Source organism: Arachis ipaensis, chromosome B9 (assembly GCF_059453495.1).
Source record: "Arachis ipaensis isolate K30076 ecotype BB chromosome B9, ASM5945349v1, whole genome shotgun sequence".
Classification (NCBI taxonomy): Eukaryota; Viridiplantae; Streptophyta; class Magnoliopsida; order Fabales; family Fabaceae; genus Arachis; species Arachis ipaensis.
The window spans coordinates 92,105,846-92,111,845 of record NC_142444.1 but is presented as its reverse complement, the minus strand read 5'-3'; positions in this window follow the sequence as shown (position 1 = coordinate 92,111,845).

The following is a 6,000-nucleotide window of genomic DNA, read 5'->3' as shown; positions in this document are numbered from 1 at the left end:
TTAGTCACCCTTTTTTGCATAAGAATTTGGTTTTGAGTGAAAAAGAAAAGGGTAAACTAAGAAAAATTTTTGAATTTTTCAATCACAATAATGCTTAGTCAAACATTGAGGTTTTTCAAGAAAGTTTAAATATAGGACATTAACCCAATTGATTGAAAGAAAATTTTTGAAACTTGCTTGAAATTCATACCTTGTGAAGCATGTATTGAATTGAGAACACAAGCTTGTGAGACTTGAGCCTATTGATGTGGTTACATTTTATAACCACTTATTTTCCATTCTTGTGTGAAATTGTTCTCTTTCCATGATTGTGATCCTTAATTTGCTTGATTCTATATATCCGTTTATTTCTTGTGTTTGTGCATTTATATGATTGAGGCCATTATTTCATTTGCCACTTACCCAAATAGCCAACCTTTTACTCTCCATTGTTAGCCAATTTTGAGCCTATGCTTAACCAACTCATCCTTATTTTAGCTCATTACAAGCCCAAGGCGGAAAACCAATGAAAGGTCCTTGTTTGGATCTTTGATTAGCCTAGGCTAGTGAGAGTGTGTATTATTCAAGTTGGTGAGGCTTGGGAACATTGGACGGGATAGAAAGGGGCAATACACTTGTATGTTTAGGAATTGGGCACATACTCATGTATTAATCAAATGTAGAGACCTTATGCATTGATGTTCTTGTATTTAGCTTGAAAGAAGAAAAAGAAAAAAAAAATATATATATATATAAAGAAAAAAAAATGATGAAAAGAAAAAAAATAAAATGAAAGAAAAAGAGAAAAAAAAAATAAAATATAAAAGGGGACAAAATGCCCCAAAGTGAAGTCAATAAAAAGGAATCAATGCATAAGTGTTGTGAAATGAAAAAAAAATGCATGAGTATGTAAGAAAAAGTGAAGAATGGGTAGTTAGAATAGCTCGCATTTGTATAGGTCATTAATTAGGTTAGGTGGGAAAGTCTATGCTAATCAAAGACTCAAATCCTAGCCCACTTGACCATAAATGATCCTACCTTGACCCTAACCCCATTACAACCTAAATGAAAGACCTCATGATGAATGTATGCACGCATTGAATAAGTGTTGATTGTTAGAAGAAAATCAAATTTTGGAAAACATGATTAGAAGAGAATTGAGTGGATTAACCCTTAAACACTTGAGTGAATAGAGCGGATACACATCCGGTGAGGGTTCAAGAGTTCAATTACATGCATTCACCTATATTATCTATATTCTTGCAAGTTTGAACTCCTTTTAACAATTCAATACAATTGTGGTTTGGACTTGGTCCTTATTACTTAGCTCTTGTGCTTACACATGCTCTTGGGAATTGATTTGTTTGAAATAAGCATTTCCAATTGCTTTAGATAGTTGCATTTAGATAGGACTCATATAGTTTAGTTGCATTCAATAAATGCCATACCCCTTAGTTCCTTCTTATTTTAGCATGAGGACATGCTAAGGCTTAAGTGTGGGGAGGTTGACAAACCCCAATTTGACGGTTTGTTTTGCCTTGAATTTAGAACATTTTGATAACCTTTTGTCACATTTAGCCTAAGAATTAGCATGGTTTTGTTATCTCTTCCATGATTGTGCTTAAGTGTAAAAACATATTTTTAAGCCTTATTTTGGTGAATTCTAGTTTCTGTTTGATTTCATAAGATGCCTTGATGTGTTTGCTAGTAATTCCAGGGTTGAAATAGGCTAGGCATGGATCAAAGGAAGCAAGGAAGGAAGCATACAAGTGGAGAGAAGCCTAAAAAGTCAAAGAAGCAAAGTCAGTCATGCACGCGCACGCGCACAAGGCGCTCGCGCGCACATCGCAGAATCGACCAGGGACGCGCACGCATACTATGCGCGCACGCGCCGATGATGGCACATGACCTCATTAATGCAACACGTGCCTGGCGATTTGAGAGGTTTTCTGAACCCATTTTGGCGCCAAATTGCTAAGGGAAAGGAATAAAAGGATGAAGGATTAAGGAGAAGGCATCATTCATCACTTAGGATCAATTGATCATTTTAGATGTTAGTTACCAATTAGTTTTGTTTAGCTTTGTAGTGAGTTTCTGGAGAGAGAAGCTCTCTCTTCTCTCTAGGATTAGGATTAGGTTTATGTTAATCTCCCTTCTTAGATCTAGGTTTAACTAATGCTTTGATTCACTTTTCATTTACCAATTCTTAATCTTCTCCTCTTCCTCTTTCTAGATGTGTGCTTTAATAATTGTAATTCTTCATTTTGTTTTGGATATATTGTTGTTCCTTTGTTTTCAATAATGCAATTTGAGGTAATTCATGATAATTGTGATTTCCTTGATTGTTGTTGTTAATTCCTTTCAATAATTGTTGTTAGATTTCATTCTTGTTGTTGATTTACTATGTTCTTCTTTTATGCTTACCAAGTGTTTGATAAAATGCTTGTTTGGATTTTAGAATAGGTTTTGTTCCTCTTGGCCTAGGTAGAGTAATTAGTGACTCTTGAGTTATCTAATTCCTTTGTTGATTGATAATTAGAAGTTGCTAATTGATTTGAAAGCCTCTAAAGCTAGTCACCCCTTTAGGAGTTGATTAGGACTTGAGAAATCAAATTGATTCATCCACTTGACTTTCCTTTAATTAGTGAGGGTTAACTAAGTGGTAGCAATGGACAAGTCTCATCACAATTGAAAAGGATAACTAGGATAGGACTTCTAATTTTCATACCTTGCCAAGAGCCTTTTATAGTTGTTAGTTTAATTTCATTGCCATTTACTTTTCATGCTTCTTATCCAAAACCCCAAAATAACTCATAACCAATAACAAGACACTTTATTGTAATTCCTAGGGAGAACGACCCGAGGTTTGAATACTTCGGTTTATAAATTTTAGGGGTTTGTACTAGTGACAAACAATTTTTTGTATGAAAGGATTATTGCTTGGTTTAGAAACTATACTTTACAACGAGATTTCATTTGTGAATTTCTAAACCGTCAAAAATCCGATCGTCAAAGACTTCCAGAAATTTCTCTACCATATCAGAGAAGATAGAGAGCATGCACCTCTGAAAGGTTGCAGGTGCATTACATAGACCAAAGGGCATCCTTCTGTAGGCAAATCCTCCAGAAGGGCATGTGAACGCTATTTTTTCTTGATCTTGAGGATCTACTGCAATTTGGTTGTAACCTGAATAGCCATCCAAAAAGCAGTAGTATTCATGACCTGCTAGTCTCTCTAGCATCTGGTCTATGAATGGTAAAGGAAAATGATCCTTTCTGGTGGTTGTATTGAGCCTTCTGTAGTCAATACACATACGCCACCCTATAACTGTTCTTGTAGGAACCAGTTCATTCTTTTCATTATGAACTACTGTCATACCTCCCTTCTTGGGGACAACGTGGACAGGGCTCACCCAGGGGCTGTCAGAAATAGGATAATTAATCCCAGCCTCTAGTAACTTAGTGACCTCTTTCTGCACCACCTCCTTCATGGCTGGATTTAGCCGCCTCTATGGTTGAACCACTGGCTTAGCTACATCCTCCAATAAGATCTTGTGCATGCATCTTGCTGAGCTAATGCCCTTAAGATCACTTATGGACTACCCAAGAGCTGTCTTGTGTGTCCTCAGCACCTGAATTAGTGCTTTCTCTTCCTGTGGATTTAAAGCAGAGCTTATGATCACCGGAAAAGTGTCACCTTCTCCCAGAAATGCATATTTCAGGGATGGTGGTAGTGGTTTGAGCTCGGGTTTAGGAGGCTTATCCTCTTCCTGAGGAATTTTCAGAGGTTCTTTTATTTCCTCTGGTTCCTCTAGATCAGGCTAAACATCTTTAAAGATGTCCTCTAGCTCTGATTCGAGACTCTCAGTCATATTGATCTCTTCCACCAAGGAGTCAATAATATCAACGCTCATGCAGTCATTTGATTTATCTGGATGCTGCACAGCTTTGACAACATTTAACTTAAACTCATCATCATTGACTCTCAGGGTCACTTCCTTTTTTTGGACATCAATGGGAGTTCGTCCAGTTGCTAGGAAAGGTTTTCCTAGAATGAGAGTTGCACTCTTGTGCTCCTCCATTTCCAACACTACAAAGTTAGTGGGAAAGGTAAATGGCCCAACCTTGACAATCATGTCCTCAATTATGCCTGATGGGTATTTAATGGAGCCATCAGCAAGTTGAAGACATATCCGGGTAGGTTTGACTTCTTCAATCAAGCCAAGATTTCTGATAGTGGATGCAGGTATTAGGTTGATACTTGCTCCAAGGTCACATAGAGTTGTCTTGGTACAAGCACCCTCTAATGTGCATGGTATCATAAAGCTTCCTGGATCTTTAAGCTTCTTTGGTAAGCTTTTCAGAATGATTGCACTGCATTCTTCAGTGAGAAAAACTTTTTCAGTTTCTCTCCAATCCTTCTTATGACTTAAGATCTCTTTCATGAACTTAGCATAAGAGGGTATTTGCTCAAGTGCCTCTGCAAACGGGATCTTTATCTCAAGAGTCCTGAGATAGTCTACAAAGCGGGCAAATTGTTTATCCTGTTCCGCTTGGTGGAGTTTCTGAGGATAAGGCATCTTGGCTTTATATTCTTCAAACTTATTTGCTGCAGGTTTATTCCCTACAGAGGTGGTTGGAGAAGCCTTCTTAGAGGGGTTACTATCAGCACTTGTAGGTGTCTGATCCCTCATTGGCGTTTGAACGCCAGGATTGGGTGCTGGATGGGCATTTAACTTCAGCTTTCCACCCTTTTCTGGCGTTTGAACGCCAGAACTGGGCAGGGAATGGGCGTTTAACGCCAACTTTTCTCCCTTTTCTGGCGTTTGAACGCCAGAAGTGGGCATCCACTGGGCGTTTGACACCAATCCTTCACCCTTTTCTGGCGTTTGAACGCCAGAATTATTCCTCTCTGGGCTCTTGCTGTCCTCAGAGGGATTTTAGACAGTGGTTTGGTCATCCTCTGTCAGTTGTTCCTTTCTTGGCTTTTTGCTACTTTGAGCTGAATTGTTCAATGTCTTCCCGCTCCTTAGTTGAACAGCTTGGCATTCTTCTGTTATCTGTTAGATAGCTGCTGTCTTGTCTTATTCAATTGTGCTTCTATATTCTTGTTAGCATTTTTAGTGTCTTGGAGCATCTCTTTAAATTCTGCTAATTATTTTGTCATAAGGAGTAATTTCTGATTAAGTTCAATAATCTGTTCTTGAGGATTAGGATCAATAGTTACTGCCCTAGCCTCTTCTTTTATGGAGGACTCACTGCTTGAGTACAGATGTTGATTTCTAGCAACTGTATCTATGAGTTCTTGAGCCTCTTCAATCGTCTTTCTCATGTGTATAGATCCACCAGCTGAGTAGTCTAGAGACATTTGAGCTCTTTCTGTAAGCCCATAGTAGAAGATGTCTAACTGTACCCACTCTGAAAAAATTTCAGAGGGGCATTTCCTTAGCATCCCTCTGTACCTCTCCCAGGCATTATAAAGGGATTCATGATCCTCTTGTTTAAAGCCTTGGATGTCCAGCCTTAGCTGTGTCATCCTTTTTGGAGGGTAAAATTGATTCAGAAATTTGTCTGATAACTGTCTCCATGATTTTATGCTTGCTGTGGGTTGGTTATTTAACCACTTCTTAGTTTGATCTTTTACAGCAAATAGAAACAGTAATAATCTGTAGACATCCTGATCCACTTCTTTATCACGTACTATGTCAGCAATTTGTAAGAACTGTGCTAGAAACTCAGTAGGTTCTTCCTGTGGAAGACCGGAATACTGGCAATTTTGCTGCACCATGATAATGAGCTGACGATTTAGCTCAAAACTGCTTGCTTTGATGGGAGGTATATAGATGCTACTCCCATATGTAGCTGTAATGGGGTTAGCATATGACCCCAGAGTCCTTCTGGACTGTTCATTTCCACTTATGTCCATGATAGAGAAAAGGGAATTGATATGAATTGCAAATAAATTATATTTTTAAATTTTTTATTTTATTTAATTAAAAGTAACCGAATAAAATAAAACAA